Raw genomic sequence first — 22118 nt, 5'->3', positions numbered from 1 at the left:
AACCCCTGGGTTTGGGTCATATAAATGTATTCAGATAGAACACCATGTAGGAACACATTATGAACATCTAACTGACGAATAGGCCAACTGTCTGAGACATCAATAGTAAGGATGGTACAAAGTACGAACAATGGGAGGATTCACAACAAGACTAAAAGTTTCAAAGTAGTCACCCCCGTCTTCTTGATTGTACCCCTTGGCGACAAGATGGGCCTTGTATCTTTCCAGGGAGCCATCTGCTCTATGTTTGATCTTATAGATCCATTTGCATATGATAATATTGGTATGAGGTGGTGGAGGAACTAAGACCCAGGTGTGGTTTTTAAGAAGGGAATTAAACTCATCAACCATGGCAGAATGTCATTGAGTTTGTTTATTTACTTGGGTGAAACATGTGAGTTCAAGGTCCTGATTGAATCCAATCAGATAAGCAAGATGAAGAGGATAATGTAAACACTCCAAAATTTTCAAGTTCATTTCCGTACACCCCCTTTCACAGATGCCAACCCCTTTAGCACAGTGTAGGAGTCTAACCTCTAGGACCATTCCAATTTAGGTGTCATTTCACCCCATTTTTACTAGAAAAGCTACCATTTTGCCCCTAGGTAACCTTAGGTCCTTGTCAGTTAGGCCCAACCAAACTCATTGTAAGCTTAGAAGAGCTAGAATATCAATCATTTCTAGCTCCTCTGAACTTACAATGAGTAGATCCTGTTCATTTCAGCTAAATTTGGTTCATTTCATGTGAAATGAGCTCATTTCTAGCTCAAATTCAATCTAGTTGCCCCAGAATTAGTCAATTTTGGTTGATCCTATTCCTTTGTGTTTAACTTGAGCTCATCAGGTGTTCAAGTGGTCCAATTTCAGTTCAAACTTGTTTTCCCTTATTGTTGGAGTTTATTTTAGCTCAATTCAGTTTATTTCAGCTAGAATTGAACTAACCCTAGTTAACCTAGCTAGGATTTAATTTGTTTAAGCTTCAAATTAGTTCATCTTAGTTCAGTTGATTGTGGTTTTAGTTCTAACCCAGTGTTTTGTTCACTACACCTAGTACCTATGTCACATGGGTGCGGGTGCGGGTGCGGGTGCGGGTGCAACACGGGTGCGGCACAATTTTAAAATTTTTGGACACGGGGACTCGGCAAAAAAAAAAAAATATATATATATATATATATATATATATATATATATATATATATATATAATTTTATTTTATTTTTAAAATGCCACAGGTGTCTGGGCAGTCACAGACTGTGACTGTGCACAGGCACAGCACTGTGCACTGTGCACAGGCACAACACTGTGCACAGTGCACACTGCAAAGACTGTGCACTGTGCACAGTCACAGACTGTGGTCTGTGACTGTGCACACTGCAAAGACTGCACAGTCACAGTGCCTTTTTTATATATATATTTTTTAAATAAAAAATATAAAAAATTAGTTTTTTAGAGACATTTTTGGACTCGGTCAAAGTTGACCGAGTCCAAAATGTGGACGGACTCGGCCTGGACTCGTTGACCGAGTCCGACTCGGCGTTGACCGAGTCCGGGCCGAGTCCGAAGCCGCACCCGAGTCCGCACCCGTGTCGGGGCGTGTCGACTCGGGTGCGGCACCTCCTTAGCCGAGTCCGTGTGATATAGCCTAGTACACTCTTGTTGCTAACTTCACTCTATAGTGAATTTCTCACCATTTCACTTAGAATTGTGTCTGTTTTCAATCATCTTGTCTGGGAGTCTAGTTGAGATAACGTCTTCTTCTTAGTTCACTTGAGTTCCGGAACCTTAGAACCTCGTTCAAGACAGTTTAAACCTTGTTTTTCTAAGTGTCACTCTTCACTCTACTTCACTATCACTATCCACTTACATTTGTTTTAAAGTTACCTACTAGTGAAATTTTAAAACTTAAAAAAACAAGGAGATTTTAGCCTAGCCAGGGCGTGGGACCTAGAGAGGGCCCCACTCTGAGGTGGGCCCCACCTCATGCCCCTGCCTAGGAGGGCAAAATCATCTATGTTCTTGGTCATTTCTCAATCAGGGGCAGAATGGTCATTTTTTTAGTGAACATGAGTGGGTACTTTTGAGAATTTTTCATGGTTTTCTAGCTGATATCCTGTTTTCAGTTCCAAACCCCAGAAGTTGTAGTGATTTTCAGTAAGAACATGGTTTTTAATTGCCGAAATCCTGCCTTATCCCAATTTATTCTATTTTATCAAATCCTAGAATTGTGTAGGGCCCACCACATAGAAAGGCGCCACCTGGGTTTAGCCCAGATGAACCTAGGTTAGGTAGGCTTGAACCCACTCTACAACTGGACCCACCTTGTGAGCGATTTAGAGGGACAATTTGATCAATTTCTAAGCTAGGGGTAATTTCTAGTCTAGACTCAGATCAATTTTGTTATCTGATACTTTGTCCGTATCCGAGATCCAACCCATGCATCAATTTAGACATTGGATACCTGATTTGATCCAACATCTGATCTGATATTCATTATCCGTTTCCTACTTTGGACCTGGATCTTTTATCCAATCTGCTTTGTTATCTGTATCTAAGGTCCAATTTGTTTTTCTGGACCTGGATCCTTTCATTTGGTATCCAGGGTCCACCCATCACATTTACTATCTGGGATCAATTTTTTTATTCTTATCTAATATCCAGGATCCGTCTCTACCATCTTATCTTGATCCAGGATCCGTCTAACAAATCCTATCTTTGATCCAGGATCCAACTTATCCTCTCTATCATATCCGGGATCCGCTTCTACAAGCTCATCATTGATCCAGGATCCATCTTATTCTCCTTGCCTTATCCGGAATCCATTTCTAATGTCTTATCTTTGATCCAGGATTCGTCCACCACCCGTGAATTTGGATCATGTCCATTGTCTGAGATCCGAATCTATTTGCCATTTAAGACTTGTGACCCAGATCTGGATTTAAGTTTTCTTTTGATCCAATATCTCAATCTAGGTTCAAAGTCTATGCTTTTTAAAGTTAAAATTATTTTAACTTGAACCTAGTGCTTTCAAATTCCAAGGTTTGATATTTTGAAATCATTTCCAAAGCTAATTTGTGTTCATATCAAATCTAGATCAGAGTCCGTCTATTGATTTGAATCTTGATAAATCCGGATCTCTAATGGATTTAAAATCTAGATCCATCCTAGATGGGGCCCACCTAGGTGGCGCCATCCTTTGTTTTCTCATTTCTTCAACTCTTCCAAAATTTCTTTTTTAAATCTTTTCCTAAAATTCTTTTTCAAAACAACCACTGCCTTTTTTCAAAACTTTTTCGTATTTCCATAATTTTTTTTTATTATTTTGAATGATATTTAGGGCAAATGCCTCCCTCCATGGAGGACGCCACCTTAGAGGTGGGTCCCCAACGTGGAAGGCCAGCCCTCTCTTCCTCTACTATTTCCTTTTTTTTATTATTCTTGTCTTTTTTCCCCAAGTTCCTAAAATTTTCTAAAATTTCCTCTTTCTTTTTTACTTTCTTTTTACTTATTTCATTTGGGTTTTTGGTAAGCTTCCCACTAGGAGATGCGTAAGTCAAGGAGGAAGGGAGGTTGACACCTCCTTTTTCCTCCTTCACTCCCTTTTCTTTCTTTTCTTATTATTTTTTTTGTTTTCCTTTTTTTTGTTTCTTTTTGGTTATTTTGTTCTTTTTTAGTCAACCTCCCCAAGGAGGTTGACGTGGGAAGAAGAAGACCCCCACATGGGAACCGACTCCTCCCCTTCTCTCTCACTCTTTCTTTTTCTTTCTCCTTCCCTTCTTTCTTTCTTTCCATTCTTTCTTTTTTTTTGACAGCAATATAAAGGTGTAAGGCTCCACGTCGACCGGAGGAGGCTTCTTTTTTATTTTCCTTTGTTGGTTTGTTCTCTCTCTCTTCCCAACGTGCTCTCTTTTCCTTCTCTTCCTTGTCTTCTTTTCTTTCTTTGTTGCAGCAAGGAAGCCGTGAAGACCAACAATCATCCAACTCCTCCTTGGTAGTCCTAAACACCATAACTACTCTCCTTAGCTAGGCGGGGAGGAGTTCCAACCCAGCCAGCTTGACCGACCTCCCTTTGTCTTGTGCAACCCTTGTAGCCGGCTAGCACCATCAACCGGCCAGGCATCTTCCATTGGGTGCTCTCCACACAGCCAGCTGTTTTTCATCTTCTTGACGCAGCCGGGGTGTTGTCCTCCATAGTCCCTCTTCTTCTAAGTTGCAGCCAAAGGCCAGCCACCTTCTTCATCAAGTGGCATCCATTGGAGACCAGCCGCCACCTTTTTCACCAAGATATAGAACAACATCAACCAGCCGGCTTGTACTCAAGTGGAGCCTCTTCTCTCCAAACCGCCCAAAGTCTAAAGCTTTCTTTTACAAGAAGAGGTGATTTCCTCCTCCTCTTCTTTTCCTTATTTTGGAAAAGCACAGGGAAGGATTTAAATATGCGATTTGATCTTTATTTTGAATTTCAAAGCAGTTTCTCAAAAACATCGATCAAAATGAGTTTTTAATGCAATTTTTTTATGGATCATGCATAAAAATATATGTATAAAATGCAGAATTTATGCATGATCAAATTCTCCCATGCTTATCGTTTGCTAGTCCTCGAACAAACTGTCCCTGAATAACAAAAAACAAAAACAAAAACAAACTAACAAAGCAAAAACCTAACTCACTTTTGTAGGAATCATGGTTACATTTAGCCTATGCAACAAGCCCTTTAAATCCCTGGGTTACCCCAGTGGACGAGTACGGTCGCGTGAGGGTTTGCAGCGATGCTACCCACAAAATCTCTGTCATTTATGCATAAAGATTTCAATTCAAGAGTCATTAGGCAGTTAAGGAGTTTGTTTTCACAAATATTTCATGCCATTACACTTTCAAAACATAATTAGAGCCTTTAAACGCCACCACAGAATAAAAACTTTTCCTTTACTTTTCTAAATATCGTAATCATTTATGCTTTATTCTCGAAAAATCAAATGCACACATGTCATTGCTTATTTCTCCTCACTTATATGTTTTCTGCACAGGGTTCTCAAAAATTATTCCTAAGCAATGAACTTTATCTTTATGCTGTTGATTTTCTTTCTTTTTCTTTTTTCAAATTTTTCACACTTTTTCTTTTTTTTTTCAATTGAGCACTGTAACAAATTTTCAATTTTTGTGACCCATGTAACGAGATTTGGGTCAATGACTCCCAAGCCAGACGACCTTAGGGCACCCGATATAAAGTATCCCTCAGACTTAATTGCTCGAGTCACTAGACTTTCAATTTTCATAGTTTCACATATAGCTTTCTTCTTGTCATGTGCAATGTCAACATCTATTAGGCTCTCTATAAAGTCTATGTAGCGGACTTTCGGGCCGATGACTCTTAAACCAGATGGCTTTAGGGCACCAGGTGTAAATACCCCGCGGACTCTACTTGCTCGAACCAAATAGTCTACATATATCAACTTAGGCAAAGAAGTGATTTTCTTCGTTATCTTTTTCGATATGCGAATCAAGCACTTCAACTTGTGTCCGAGCCCAGTTGCTGGGGAATATGAAGAGATCAAATAACTAAACATATGCTCTTTTTCACTTTTGAGATCTTATTTTCAATGTCGTTCATTTGCTTAGTTTTCAAAATAAACCGTGCATATTCATACTTGTGATTCAAAATAAAACTCTAACATGCATCTATCGCCATTTATTTGAAATCCATAAAAATGACCACATTTTCCAGATTAGTGTCAGAATTTTTTTTCGTGGTGCTTAAAAAATTCTCTAGAATGTTAGATTGTGTAAAGCATTCATATACGTTAAAAATCATTTTTTAAAAGCCTAATTTTTATGAGTTTTCATCAGTGTAAATACATGGACAAAAAGAAAAAATTGGGTGTGCAAACTACAACAACAACAACAACAACCACGCCTTCATCCCAAAACAATTGGGGTCGGCGATATGAACCAAAAAAGAAAATCATTATGGGTCTTCCACATGAATCCTTCTCTTCCAATCATTTCTATCCAATGCCATGTCCTCGGTGAGGTTCAAAGCATTCATATCCTTTCCTATCATCTCCATCCAAGTCTTCCTAGGCCTACCCCGACCTCTTTTAACTAATATATTTTTCCATTTCTTCATCCTTCTAACTGGAGCATCATTAGGCCTTCGCCGAATATGTCCAAACCACCGTAAACGATTCTCTCTCATCTTATTTTCAATGGGTGCAACGCCTATCTTCTTACGTATCTTCTTGTTCTGAATCTTATCTTTTATTGTATTTCCACATATCCATCTAAGCATACGCATCTTAGCTACACTCATTTTTTGAATATGATGTCTTTTGGCAGCCCAACATTCTGTACCATATAGTAAAGCGAGCCTAATAGTCGTCCTATAAAACTTTCCCTTGAACTGCAATGGCATTCTACGATCGCACAACACTCCAGTTGCACTTTTCCATTTCATCTAGCAACCTTTATCCTATGATTTACATCTCCATCAATTTCTCCATACTTTTGAATGATAAATCCCAAATATTTAAAACAATCATCCACCGATATTTCTTGCTCACCAAGCTTCACTACACTCCCATCACTATTTCGTTGCTTACTAAACCGACATTCCATATATTCTGTCTTACTCTTACTCAACTTAAAACCTCTTGCTTACAATGTCTGTCTCCATAATTCTAACTTAGCATGAACCCCAACTCTAGACTCATCAATCAAAACAATATCATCAGCAAACAACATACACCACGACATATTTTCTTGAATTGATCTCGTAAGCTCATCCATCACTATAGCAAATAGGAAAGGGCTTAAAGCAGATCCTTGATGTAATCCAACCGTTATAGGAAAATTGGTTGTCACCCCTCCACAAGTGCGGACATTGGTTACTACTCCTTCATACATATCTTTAATTATACTAATGTACTTGAGAGAAACACCTTTGTTCATTATTGTCCACCAGAGAACGTTCTTAGGTACTCTATCGTATGTCTTCTCCAAATCAATAAAAACCATATGCAAATCTTTGTTCCTCTCTCTGTATCTCTCAATAAGTTGTCTAAGAAGATGTATAGCTTCCATAGTTGATCTTCTAGGCATATAACCAAATTGATTTTCCGATATCATGACAACATTCATCAACCTATACTCAATCACCCTCTCCCAAAGTTTCATAGTATGACTCATGAGTTTTATACCACGATAGTTTATGTAATATTGTATATCACCCTTATTCTTATATAGAGGCACCAAAGTACTCTTCCTCCACTCATTAGGCATCTTATTTGTCCGCCAAATCTTGTTAAAAAGATTTGTCAACCATTCTAAACCTTTCTCTCCCAAGCATTTCCAAGCCTCGATAGGTATACAATTTGGGCCAACTGCCCTTCTTGATTTCATTTTCTTCAAAGCCTCTGCAATTTCTTTCTTTTGAATCTTGCGCATGAAGTCATGATTCATCCCATGAAAAGGAATGGAGAAGTCTCCAAAATCCTGAGCATGACTTCCATTAAATAGCTTATCAAAATAATCTTTTCATCTCTCCTTAATCTCTTCATCTTTGACTAAAACCCTTTGCGTTTCATCTTTGATACATCTAACCATACCCAAATCTCTCGATTTTGTATCTCTCATCTTTACAAGCCTATAAATATCCTTCTCGCCCTCTTTGGTATTCAACTTGTCATAAACCTCCTTATATACCTTATCTCTCGCGTTTCAAACTACTTTTTTAGCTTTCTTCTTTGCTATTATATACTTCTCCAAATTCTCATTATCATGACTCTTAGATTTCTATAACACTCTCTTTTAACCTTAATAGCTAATTTGACATCCTTGTTTCACCCTGATGTATCCTTACCTAGCGGTGCACCGCCTTTAGACTCACCCAATACCTCATTAGCCACCTTTCTCATGCCACCAGCTATCTTATTTCACATTGTTTCTGAATCCTTCTCGAGACACCAATCAGCTTCCTTAACTACCTGCTCTACAAACATTCCTTGTTTAGCTCCTTTTAGTGCCCACCACTTAATTTTAGGATCTATCCTATGTCTATCCCTTTTGCGGCATTGTCTAATTCTAAGATCTAAAATTAAGACTTTATGTTGTATAACTACATTTTCTCTCGGTATAACCTTACAATCGATGCAACAACCCCTATCTCTGTTTCTAAGTAGGAAAAAATCTATCTGACTCGTATTAACCCCTTTTAAATGTTACTAGGTGAGGCTCCCTCTTCCTAAACCAAGTGTTTGCTAAGATCATATTATAGGACAAACCAAAATCTAAAAATCCTTTCTTCACTTTCGTTTCTTTCTCCTATACCATAGCCTCCATGGATACTCTCAAATCCATCTCTACTAATGCCTACATGTCCATTAAGGTCACCGCCGATGAAAAGCTTTTCTCCATAAGATATCCCTTGTACTACTTCATCTAAATGTTCCCAAAATTGACGCTTAATAGAATCATTTAAACCTACTTGAGGTGCATAAACACTAATAATATTAATAATATCCGTACCTAATACTAATTTAATAAGTAAAATCCTATCACCTTTCTTACGGACCACAACTACATTATCTATAAACTCACGACTCATAACAATCCCTACTCCATTCCTATTCCTATTTATTCCTGTATACCAAATCTTATATCTGTAAGATTTTGATATATGTGGGCTGTAACAAGAGAGAAAGATAGAGAGGGAAATAGGAAAACCTGAGAGAGAGGAAGAGAGGAGAGATAAAGTGGGGCGCAGAATTAATCTCCTCCTTTGTATCATTCTATTTATACTCAAAATGTACATTTTACAAAATACATAATAAAAAAGGAATGTAATTACAAGTATGCCACCGCCTAGAGGCACGTGCCTTAGGCGGTGTTATGGATTGGATCAAGATCTGATCCAATCCAAATGTGTCTTCTTAACAGCCCCCCTCAAGTTGGGCATGGGGATGAATCATGCACAACTTGTTCTTCAAAGTCCAAAAGTGCTCGCCTGTAAGTCCTTTAGTAAACAAGTCTGCCACCTGTTGTGATGTAGGAATATATGTTGGAGAAATGACCCCGTCTTCAACCTTTTGACGAATGAAATGTTGATCAATCTCTATGTGCTTGGTACGACTGTGAGAGATGGGATTGAAAGCCATTTTAATAGCACTCTGATTATCACAAAGGAAGGAGGAGCTGGCAATGGGAAGTAAGAGTTCTCCAAGGAGGTGTCGTAACCATGCAACTTCAGCAGTGCCAGCAGCCATGGCTCTATATTCTGCTTCTGTGCTTGACTTGCAAATGGCCCGTTGTCTTTTGCTACTCCAACAGACGAGATTGGAGTCAAGAAAAACACAGTAACCCGAAACAGACCGTCTCTCATCTGGATCACCCCCCCAGTCAGCATCAGTATAGGTATAAAGATGATGTCCATCCAAGACATTTGAGGACCTTGTGTAAACGAGGCCATCTCCAATAGTAGCTTTGAGATAGCGTAAAATCCGCTTAACTGCTTCCATATGCTCTTCTGTGGGAGCATGCATGAATTGAGAGACCTGATTTACTGCATATACTATGTCAGGACGGGTAAAAGTGAGGTATTGCAACATGCCAACAATACTTCGATAAAACCGAGGATTAGGATATGCATCACTTCCATCAAGAGCACGCAACTTGGAGTTAAGAACACTGGGAGTATTTATGGGTTTGCATTGCGACATCCCTGCCTTGTTTAATATGTCAAGAGCATACTTATGTTGAGTGAGAGTCATCTCATTATACTTTCTATCAAGTTCAACCCCCAAGAAGTATCGTAGCTCGCCAAGATCTTTCATTTTAAAAGCCTCTTGTAGGACCTCTTTAACATGAGCGATATGAGAGGAAGAGTTTCCCGTGAGTACTATATCATCCACATATATGAGAAGCCAAGTTACAGTTTCACCTGACCGATATAAGAATAAAGAATGATCAAGAGCACTTCGAGTGAAACCAGCCTGCTGAATATGGAGAGAGAACCTGTCAAACCATGATCTAGATGCTTGTTTGAGCCTATATAATGACTTCTGTAATTTGCAAACCCATTGAGTAGGATCACTTGATGCATACCCTGGAGGTTGCTCCATATATACTTCTTCTTTCAAATAGCCATGAAGAAATGCATTCTTCACATCCAACTGATATAAAGGCCATCCATATGACACTGCCAGTGAAAGAATAACTCGTATTGTCCCCATCTTGACAACTGGACTGAAAGTTTCATCATAATCCTCACCATACTGTTGAGTGAATCCTCTGGCAACAAGACGGGCTTTGTATCGATCAACACTGCCATCGGGTTTATATTTAATCTTATAAACCCATTTGGAACTCACTACATTTTTCCCGTCTGGTCGAGGAACAAGAGCCCAAGTTTGACATTCATGCAAGGCAGACATCTCCTCATTCATGGCATCAATCCAACGTCTATCTTGAGAGGCTTGATCATAACTCTTGGGCTCCTCATTTTTGTTCACCTCTGTCATAAAGATCTGAAAATCTAAAGAAAAATTGTCATAGCTGACCCACCTGTCAATTGGATGTCTCACCCGTTCTGATCTGCGTGGAAGAACATTGGTTGTGTCTGAAGCACGGATAGAGGGAAGCCTTCTACTATAGGTCATCCCTGAAAAATATCCAGATGGTCGAGGATCACATGTGGATGGTTCTGAATCAACATGGGATGAGGCAAAGGAAGTGTCATGACATATTGGAGCCGAAGATTGATGTGGATCACCCTGTGGAGATAAGATTTCAGCACTTAGCCATGGATCATAAGTCTGAGGATCAGCATTGGATTCCACAAATGTGTCTGTCGAGTCCTTGAATCTGAGTTCATCAAAAACAACATGACGGGAAATGTGTACACGCCCAGTTTTGGGATTGTAACATCTATACCCTTTATAACTGTCAGAATAACCAATAAATCTGCACATAATAGCCCGATCCTGAAATTTGTTTCGTAAAGAGACATCAACATGAACATAACAAATACACCCAAAAACCCGCAGCACATTGTAATCAGGGTGTTCATGATGTAAAAGGAAATATGGAGAGTTTCCTTCAAGTAATGACAATGGCAAACGATTGATGATATATACGGCAGTATGGAAAGCTTCAGTCCAAAGAGTCATGGGGATGCCAGTATTATGTAACATGCTTAATGCAGATTCAACTATATGTCTGTGTTTTCTCTCTGCTATGCCATTTTGTTGAGGTGTATGTGGACAGGAAATCTGTCTAGTGATCCCATGATTTAGTAAGTACTCAGTAAATTCTTTTGAGATAAATTCTCCCCCACCATCACATTGGAAATGCACAATATTAGAGGAGTATTTGTTGCGGACTAAGGCATGAAATTGAGTAAACAAGTGAAACACTTCGGATTTATGCTTCATAAAATAAATCCAAGTGTATCGAGAGTAAGAATCAATAAAAACAACATAATATTTGCTCCCAGAAGAAGAAGAAAGAGGAGCTGGTCCCCAAACATCAGAATATATTGTCTCAAATAATTTGGATGCTCGTTTATTTATCAACTGAAAAGGCAAGGCATGGCTCTTACAAATATGACAACTAGAGCACATGTCTGACTCATTGACAGGACTCAGACTGGACTTGGGGATGAACCCATTCTTAACAAGATCACGAATAAAAGAATGACTGCAATGACCTAAATGGCCATGCCAAATGAATGACCTATCATACTCTGTTAAAGCAACAGGATGAGGACTAGGAGAAGACGGAACAGAGACACTTGACGCAGACACTGTTGGAGCTTCCTCAAGAACGTAAATATTGCCCTTGCGAATACCCTCAGCGAATGTCTTCTTGGTTCGAGCATCCTTGACATAAACAGAAGATGGAGTAAATTCAACAGAGGAATTAGAATCATCAATAAGCTTAGAGACAGAAATAATATTTTTCTTGATATTTGGAACAACTAGAACATTTTTCAAGGGTAAAGAACAGTGAGTCAAAGGCACTTGTGCATTTCCAATGTGGGATATCTTATGATGGGATCCATCTCCTGTAACAACTGAGCCTTGAGCTAAATAAGGGAGAGCACTAGAAAGTTTACCTGCATTATCAGTCACATGAGTTGCTGCACCAGAGTCCACATACCAAGTTCCTTCCTCATTCTGTTTAAAATTGATCTTGGACATAGCAGTCATAAGAATTTGTTGTACATCTGGAGGAATATGGTTGCCTGGCACATGTGAACTCGTCTGCGTGTTATCGCGTCGAACCCCTTTGCCTTTATTCTGCGGATTGTGCCAACACTCAGACTTTACGTGTCCCTTTTTGTTACAATAAAAACAAGTAGGGATCCTCCGTGGGATATTGCCCTGTGTGGTAGCCTGAGGAGTAGGAAGGATTCCTCTTGTCGTCCCTGGTTGCACATGGAACCCTCTAGCACGATTCCCTGGATGAGAATAAGTGTTTGTAACAAGAACATTGTGTTGACCATGCGGCAATAAGTCCTGACGTTGCAATCGGCTGGCTTCATGTTGAAGCAGTTTTGCCTTGAGATCTTCAAATGAGGGAAGGGAAGGCAACACCTCTAAAGCAGTACAGAAGACATCGAAATCAGGTCCCAACCCACTTAGGACTTGTTGAACTTTGTCTTTATCGTTAATAGGGTGTCCCACAATGGCCAGTTGATCACTAATATTCTTCAGTTCAGTCATAAACTCCAAAACTGATTTAGTACCACGCTTGCAATCTTGAAATTGCCTCTTAAGTTGAAGAAATCGGGCTTCAGAAATTTGGGAATATGTTGTGGCTAAGGCCTGCCACAACTCCATTGCAGTGAGATCATCATCAATCCCTGCGAGCACTCCATCTGAAAGGGTTGATGTGATATAAGCAACAAGAGCTTGATCATGTGCCGACCATGTATCATAATCCGGATTAGGCTCAGTTAATGTGCTTTCAACTTCCCCGGCAGCATTCTTCACATCAGTCACATTGAACTCAGGTGGTGCAGGAAGAGAGCCATCAATGTGGCCATAAAGCCGATGACTCTTGATAAAGGGGATGATTTGACGTTTCCACGTCAAATAATTGGTTTGATTGAGTTTTTGAGAGATAAGTTGAGAAAGAAAGCTGGAAGAGAGGGCAGCCATAGAGGGATTTAAGGTAAAATTAGACGAATTTGGGATTTAGGGTAAAACTAGGGCAAAATTTGAGAAAATTAGGGGCGGATTGAAATTAGGGATTTAAGGTTGAAAATTAGGGCACAGTGGAGACAAAAACAGATGGTGTTTTCGGAGTAAAAGGAGATCTTCACGGTAAGAAAGAAGAAGAAGAGGAGAAATAGGGTTATTTGGGAAAAAGAGGGATTCACGGCAAGAAGGAGAGAGGTTTAGGGATTTTGGGAGAGAGGAACTTACGATCAAGAGAGGGATCCCGCACGATATGTCTTCAGCCCGAACCTGGCTCTGATACCATGTAAGATTTTGATATATGTGGGCTGTAACAAGAGAGAAAGATAGAGAGGGAAATAGGAAAACCTGAGAGAGAGGAAGAGAGGAGAGATAAAGTGGGGCGCAGAATTAATCTCCCCCTTTGTATCATTCTATTTATACTCAAAATGTACATTTTACAAAATACATAATAAAAAAGGAATGTAATTACAAGTATGCCACCGCCTAGAGGCGCGTGCCTTAGGCGGTGTTATGGATTGGATCAAGATCTGATCCAATCCAAATGTGTCTTCTTAACAATATCCCCAAGGTTCTATCACTTTTGCTTTCTCACCTACCCATTTGGTTTCTTGTAGACATAAAATATCAATCTTTCTCCTACACAACTCTACCAACTTACCAGTTAAAGACCCTATGTTCAAAGTGGCTAACCTAATTTTATGGTCTTGGACTAACTTCTTTACCCCCACCCGTCCAACAAAGTGAGTCAACCCTTGCCTATTTGACACCACACTTGGGCGCCGGTGTGACGCGTCGCTTCTGGACGACGACCTAACAACCTTTGCCCATTTATCACTGCCTCCGGGCCTATAGAGTACAGCGCGTCGCTCAGTAGGGAATGCCCCAACGAATTTCTCATATTGGTTCATATTCATAGGGTATGACTAAGTTTGTATGCTGGCTGTCACTGGTTTACCGCAACCCTCCTCCTTTATCCGGGCTTGGGACCAACAGTGTATAACTAAACAGTTATACATAGGGGGAGTTAGGGGGGGGTCTGTCAGACAACCTCAAGACCTTCACTGGCCGATCGAGTCGACCAAGGGAACGATCCTCCGCAACTGAAACAGCCTGAAGGCTGCGCGCAGTCGGCATTCACGCTCAGGTCAAGAGGTCATGCTTCATCTTACAGACTTGGATCTCTGACTCCTTAAGACTTAAGGATACAATTGTACAACCTATAGAACAAATCCTGTGCAAACTACACCCTCCCCCATTCTTGAATGTCACTGTCCTCCGTAGCACTCTCCTATGCTTACATGAAACTAGATGAATGCACACTATGAAACAAAAGATATGCAAGGGAAGGAGTAGAAGTCACCTAATCCATGCCATGAAATCTGTCCTGTCACTTGTAACTCATAAATCATATCAAAAAAATAAAATGTATACATGATCTATTATATATGCTCAGAAATCAAGGACAAAAGAAATATGCAAAAGACTATAAAGAACTACAAAAGAAATCAACCTAAATACTAATGGTACAACATACATACACTGCCCACTGCCTCACATATCAGCGAGGTCAATGACCTCGATGTCTTGACTAATAATGGCCTCAGAAATATAGGGCTTTAGCCATTGCCCATTGACCTTGAAACTGTTGCCCGTTCGTGGGTCCAAGATATCAATAACATCATGCATAAAAACTTTTTGGACTATAAACGGCCCATCCCATCTAGACTTCAACTTTCCTGCAAATAGCTGGAGTCACGAATTGAAAAGCCAAACTTTTGACTAGGCTCAAATTGTTTCCTCAAAATATGCTAATCATGAAAATGCTTAGTTCGAGCCTTGTAGATTTTGGCGCTCTCATACGCATCGTTTCGCAACTCCTCGCGCTTACTCAATTGGAGCTTTCACTCTTTGCCAACTTGGGCCATATCAAAATTAAACTTCTTAATCGCCCAATATGCTTTATGTTCCAATTCAACAGGGAGATAACATGGCTTCCCAAAAATCAATCGGCAAGGGGACATGCCAATCAGAGTCTTGAAAGCAGTCCTGCATGCCCATAATGCATTGTCTAGGCACTGAGACCTATTCTTTCGGTCTGGCCAGACTGTCTTTTCAAGAATTCGTTTGATCTCTCTGTTAAAGACCTTGACCTGTCCACTCGTCTGCGGATGGTATGACATAGCAATCTGATGATGTACTGAATACTTCCTGAGTAAGGAAGTAACATGCACATTCTTGAAGTGCTTACCTCCACTAATCATAGCTCTCGGAACATCGAACCTACTAAAGATGTGCTTGATAAATCTAAGCACTTCTTTGTGATCATTGGTTCGGGTGGCCACGATCTCGACCCACTTAGACACATAATCGATTGCCATTAAACCTAACGAAGGCGGGAAGGGACCCATAAAGTCGATGCCCCAAACATAAAAAATTTCAACTACAAGAATGTTAAGAAGGGGCATCATATCATGCTTGGAAATGCTCTATGTCGGCTGACAGTGTAAGCATCTCCTACAGAAATCACGAGCATCTCTATGCAGTGTTGGCCACCAAAATCCAGATTGGAGGACCTTCGCAACGGTCTTCCGACTAGAAAAGTGGCCTCCAAAAGCCAAAGAATAGCAAAACTCCAGAATGGATGCAAACTCATCATCGGGGACGCATCTTCAAATCATCTGGTTGGGACATAATTGAAACAACTCTGGATCCTCCCAGAAATAATGTTTCGCTTGCACCATAAAATGATCTTTCTCATTCTTGTTCCAATGTTCAGGGAACTCTCCAGTCACCAAGTAGTTGATGATGTGTTAAATTATGTAATCAACCATGTAACCTAATATATATATATTATATATATATAAGGTAATACATATACATATATTAATATATATGTATATGTATCTACCTATTATATATATATATAATATATATTTTTCTTTTCAACCGTAAGGGTATATTTGTCATTTTACACATTCTCTTTTGAGAATATGTATGTAATTTTTCCTTTTTCTTTTTTCTTATTCTTTTGTTTTTAGCACATGGAGGGGCCCACTCAATGTGATCGTTGGGCCCTCCAACGTTTATAATTATAACCGTTGGAGGGGTCCCAACGATCATATTGGGAGCCCCTCCAAGGCCTCTCATTATGTATAAATAGGGGAGTTCCCCCTTATGTTTTTGTATGGCTTTGAGTCAAAGCCCAAGCTCCTAATAAAGTTCGAATATTTATTTTTATGCCTTTGGTGCATTTGTGAGAGTTTGTGATTTTGTGTTTTTATGCACAAGTGTTGTAAGTGTTCTTTTTGTGCATGTGCTATTTTTTATAAAGAATATTGAAGTCTTGATCATAGTATCTTGTTGAAGATACTTTCACAGTATGCAAACTAGAGCAGACTTTTGACATGAAGAAGCTGCTCATCTGAGAAGAAATCATCAATTTGTCCCTGATCAGTAGATCTCTCCACAGTCAGTCTGGATAGATGGTCTGCTACAAGATTCTCACATTCACTCTTATCTCGAATTTCGAGATCAAATTCTTGTAGCAGAAGGATCCACCGAATGAGACATGGTTTGGTATCCCTTTTACTCATCAGATACCGCAAAGCGGCATGATCTGAGTAAACGATAACCTTGGAGCCCAACAAATACTAGCGAAACTTTTCTAAGGCAAATACTATGGCTAACAGTTCGTTCCAAGGTTTTAAAACCCCTGACTCGGAACTCGACTCGTTCTTTATTGACTCGTGACTTGGCGGGTCAACTCGGTGACTCAGACCGGGTTTTGTTAACTTTTGATTTTAAAAGAAAAACAATATATAATTTGTTTGAAACCATGTTTTTGAGTAAACATAGTCTCCAAATGTCTGTAAGAATATAAAAACAACTGCAAAGAGCTATAGAGGTTTGCTTGAATAATTGAATTTGATATCTATACAAGCACTTTGACTAATTCATGACTTGAATTAGAGGATTTGGTCACCATGAGTTCAGTCTGCTACTACCTAAGGTTCCTAAAATGGCCAATCATATATGCTAGCTTGTTTTAAAAGTTTTAATTCCCTTTCTAACAAATCCATAAATGTAAAATAGGGATATATGTGCATATTGAAAGTTTACAGAATGGCCAATATCAACATAAATAAGCAATTTTCTCATGTATAAAACTATGCAGGAAATATATTAATGGCACAACTATAAAAAGACTACTAATATTTGAATATGTACAATGCTTGTTCACATAACAAATAGATGATGAAACCTAAATGTGACTTCGCATAGGCACAGTTGACCCTCCATATATAGTGAGAATCATTTCTTTAAAATATTTCACTAGAATAAGTTGATAACACAGGGTGAGCAGTAATTCGAACAACATGGCAATTTTATTCTATGGATTTAAATGCTTTTTTATCTTTAAATGATTTTTATTTTCTTTTTTATACAAAATCTGGGGGTAACCCTTTTTAAAATATATGTACTTATATATTTCGAAATTGTAATTTGAAACTCAAAAAACAAATTTCAAACATCCCAAAACTCGCCCGAGTCAGGCCGAGTCAAGCCGAGTCAAGCCCGAGTTTTGGCAAACCGAGTTTGTCTTGCTGGGTTGACTCGCTGGAGGGCCTAGCCAAGCCGAGTCAACGAGTTGACTCGGCGAGTTTTAAAACACTGGTTCGTTCGTAGTGGTCGTACTATTCATTTGAGCATCAGAGAGGGTCCTACTAGCGTAATAGATGACATAGAGACCTCTGTTCGATCTTCTGGCTAAGAATGACTCCGACCGCATAATCAGAAGCGTCGCACATGATTTCGAAATGTACTGACCAATCGAGAGATCGAAGAATAGGGGTTGTGGTCAGGGCCTCCTTTAGAGATAAAAATGCCTTCAAACATGCATCATTGAAAAGAAACGACCGACCCTTCGCAAGCAGGTTACATAACGGTCTAGAAATTTTACTGAAATCTTTAATGAACCGCCGATAGAAACCTGCATTCCCTAAGAATGATCGCACCTGCCACACTGAGGTCGGTGGAGATAATTTGGCAATGGAGACTCCACTTTGGCCTTATCGACCTCAATCCCTTTTTCGAACACAATATGTCTAAGAACAATCCTCTGTTGAACCATGAAATGACTATTCTCTCAGCTGAGCACAAGATTTGCCTATATACATCGTTTTAATACTCTCGCTAACTTTTGGAGACAATCATTAAACAAAGATCCATACACCAAAAATTCGTCTATAAAGATTTCTAGGACGTATCTACCATGTGGGAGAAAATGACCATCCTGCACCTCTGAAATGTTGTCAGGGCATTACAAAGCCCAAACAACATTCTCCTAAATGCGAATGTGCCATAGGGACAGGTGAAGATAGTCTTCTCCTGGTCCTCGGGGTAATGACCACCTGATTGTATCCTGAACAATCATCAAGGAAGCAAAAATAATGCAGACCTGCGAGTCTCTCTAAGATCTAGTCAATGAACGACAATGGGAAGTGATCTTTCCATGTTGCATTGTTCAACTTTCGATAATCAATGCATACTCGCCACCCTGTGGTAGTCCTCATGGAGACGCTTTCTCCTTTCTCATTAATCTTAACGGTGAGCCCAGACTTCTTGGGGACAACCTAGGTGGGGCTCACTCACTGACTATCAGAGATGGGGTAAATGATCCCCGCTTCCAGCCACTTGACTACCTCCTTCTTCACCACTTCCTTCATATGGGGGTTTAGCCTCCTCTGTATCTCTCTTGAGGGTTTGGCATCCTCGTCCATGATAATCCGATACATGCAAAAGGAGGGGTTTATCCCCTTTAGATCTGCCACAGACCATCCAATCGCCTCTTTGTGCCTGTGCAAAACCTGTAGAAGCTAACACTATTGGGTGCCAGTCAGGTCATCTGAAATGATGACGAAGAGCGTCTAGTCCTTGCCTACGAAGGCATACTTGAGCGAAGCCGGCAGAGGCTTTAACTCAAGTTCGGGCGAACTCTCGATGGAAGGTCTGGTAGGCTTCTTTGCCAAATCAGGGAGTGGTTCGAACTGCCAGGTCCACTGTGCTTTGCCTGTCAATCGATCAAGCAGACCATAGCTCTCTCCCATAAGTGATTCATCATCCTTTTCCTGAGGTGGATCACTCAACGTTCATATCGGCTTTGCTTCCACCAGGTCCTGAACAAAATCAACTTGGAAAGAAGCATATGCTCCTACAGGGCTCATTGCTACATTGAAGATGTTCAACCTCATCTTCCTGTTACCAAATGCGACATCCATTACACCAATGCGGCAATTGATGCACGCTTTAGCAGTAGCCAAGAAGGTGCGACTTAGAATAATGAGCATTTGCCTCACATCATTCACTTATTTCGTATGCAAAATAATGAAGTCAACAAGTAGAAATCCTCCACCTTGACCAAAATATCCTCAATTGTATATACGACCCTCCTGTGCACAGGGGGTTTCAAACCCCCACGTTTTTACCATTCCCAACGTAGCCCTTTTGTGCAAAAAAGTTACTCCTGTGCACAGGGGGTTTCGAATCGGGGTCTTCCACCAAAGAGGCAACGAACCCCACCACTTGTGCTATCATTCATTTCGTTGCAAAGTATATGAATAAAATTGTATCTAACCCTTTTTGTTCAGATTTGGGTTTTATGCAAAACGGCAATGTTTTTCATTTCTACGTGGGCGCATCGTGGGTTTTGAAATAGGGTTGTGGCTCCATACAACCCTGCATCCTACCATAACACCACACCCTCACATGTTTACTTTTGCAAGGAAATTCCCTTTATGTCTCATTGGGACATTTTTCTTGTTGGTGGATCTCTCCTGTTTCCAAGTGGACTTTTCTCCTGTTTGTTCCAACCTTGCACCCTCTCACGTTAAATATGTTTCGGATCTCATGCTATCATCCCGGAACCATCAGATTTTCCATTTGGCCTCGTGAACCAGGTCAGATCGTTGGATCTTGCTAAGGTCCGGATCCAAGTACCCTTTCTAGTAATCGTTACCGGGTTCGCTCTACTAACCCTCAAGCATCAATATCGCATAGAATATTAAAAAAATTTCCTATTATTTCATATAAATGCTTATTTTTATTCATTAAATTTTTTCTTAAAATTCATGGGTTTTACATCCTTCCCCTCTAAAAGGGAATTTCGTTCGCGAAATCACAAACATCAATCAACAAAAAGGTTAGGGTATTTCTCGGTTATTGGCACGTCTTTTCTTTCGCTGGAGTATAATCAGCATAGACTAAATTTCCAGTAGACTTCTTCGGACAAAACTTAACGATATGCCCTGGCTGCTCACACTTGAAACACTTGCCAACATACAGAGGGCAAACTCCGAAGGGATGATCTTTGTTGTATCGTTGACACATTTGCTGGAGATTTGGTTGTTGTGTTTGCCTTCGTTGCGGGCAGTCCTGGTAGCCTTTCTGTCGCTTTTGCTTTTTAGCTGGTGGTGTGAACTTCCTTCCACTAGGATTCTTCTCGCTCGTACTCACATAATTCTTGATCGGTGGTCCAGTTTACTCCTCTGGTTCTTTTGCTCTTCAACCCAGTCTTCTTCCAATAATGTCGCCACCTCGATGGCCTCATCGAGTGATTTTGGCCTTCTAGTGAACACCTTGGTTCTCAAAGTTGGCTTCAACCCACGAGCGAACTTCATTGCTCGATCCTGCTCCATGACGTATACATTTAGACAATATCGCTCCAGACAACAAAACTTAGTGATGTAGTCTGCCAGGGTTGTTGTCCCCTATTGTAGGTCTAAAAATTCTTGCATCTTCTTACTTCGTTCATGCTTAGGAAAATATGCAGAGTTAAAAACTTCTACAAACTCATCTCACGTAATATTTCCATTTTGGAACTTAACCGTAGAGATCATGTCCCACCACTTCTCAGCGTGGTCCTTCAAATGATAGGTACCGAAGTTCACCTTCTGTTCCTCTGGAACATTCATAACATGAAAAATATGTTCTATCTCGCAGCTTCAGGGTCCGTCTTACCCTTAAAAGCAGGAGGATCCATTTCCATAAAGCGGTTGTAAGTGATTGTACCTATGTTCTGCCTATCTTGGGCCACCTGTTGGAGGTTCGCACCCACCTGTTGCATAACTTCAGCAAGGTTGTTCACAGTGTCCATGATATCGTTGCACTTGGCCTTCCATGCCATCTATTAGGACAGAAACATAATATTAGTTAATCGTTAGGTTACACAATCATGCTTGCTAAGTAATATCCCTAGCAATCTTGCATAGTTCTCAAATGCACGATACGCAGTTCAAACAGTGCAACAATAAAATTTATTGGTGCAATAACTCATTATATATATATATATATATATATATATATATATATATATATATATATATATATATTCTTCGAACGACCTCAAGCGATACCGCATAAGGCCGTTATCGTTAGAAAATCACCATTCTAGACGACCAATGTTAGAGAATTTTCACTCTAACACACTATTCGGAGAATCACTACTTCGATATCATAAATAAAGAGTCATCACTCGAATGACATCGTCAGAAAATCACCATTCTAACGACATTGCTGAAGAATCACCACTTTATTAGAGAATCACCACTCTAATGACATCGTTAGAGAATCACCACTCTAACGGCATTGTTGAAGAATCACCACTTCAACATCATTAGGGAATCACCACCCTAATGACATCGTTAGAGAATTACCACCCTAATGGCATTGCTGAAGAATCATCACTCCAGCAGCATCATTAGAGCATCACCACCCTAATGGCATCGTTAGAGAATCACCACCCTAACGGCATTGCTGAAGAATCATCATTAGAGTATCACCACCCTAATGACATCGTTAGAAAATCACCACCTTAATGGTATCGTTGAAGAGTCACCAATTCAACCATTTCATTAGAGAATCACC

General features: G+C 39.9%; 1 protein-coding gene and 1 non-coding gene across 3 annotated transcripts in view; one reads left to right on the top strand and one right to left on the bottom strand.

The window, feature by feature from the left end:
- Positions 1-22118, top strand: part of LOC149812122 (putative cyclic nucleotide-gated ion channel 19) — a 113756-nt gene that overhangs the window by 75360 nt on the left and 16278 nt on the right. The window lies entirely within an intron of this gene.
- Positions 14230-14445, bottom strand: LOC149812123 (small nucleolar RNA U3). The gene has a single exon (XR_016428672.1). It is a non-coding gene; the product is annotated as a small nucleolar RNA U3 (small nucleolar RNA).

Source organism: Nuphar pumila, chromosome 17 (assembly GCF_984573655.1).
Source record: "Nuphar pumila chromosome 17, dmNupPumi1.hap1.1, whole genome shotgun sequence".
Classification (NCBI taxonomy): Eukaryota; Viridiplantae; Streptophyta; class Magnoliopsida; order Nymphaeales; family Nymphaeaceae; genus Nuphar; species Nuphar pumila.
This window is presented reverse-complemented; position numbering and strand designations above follow the sequence as displayed.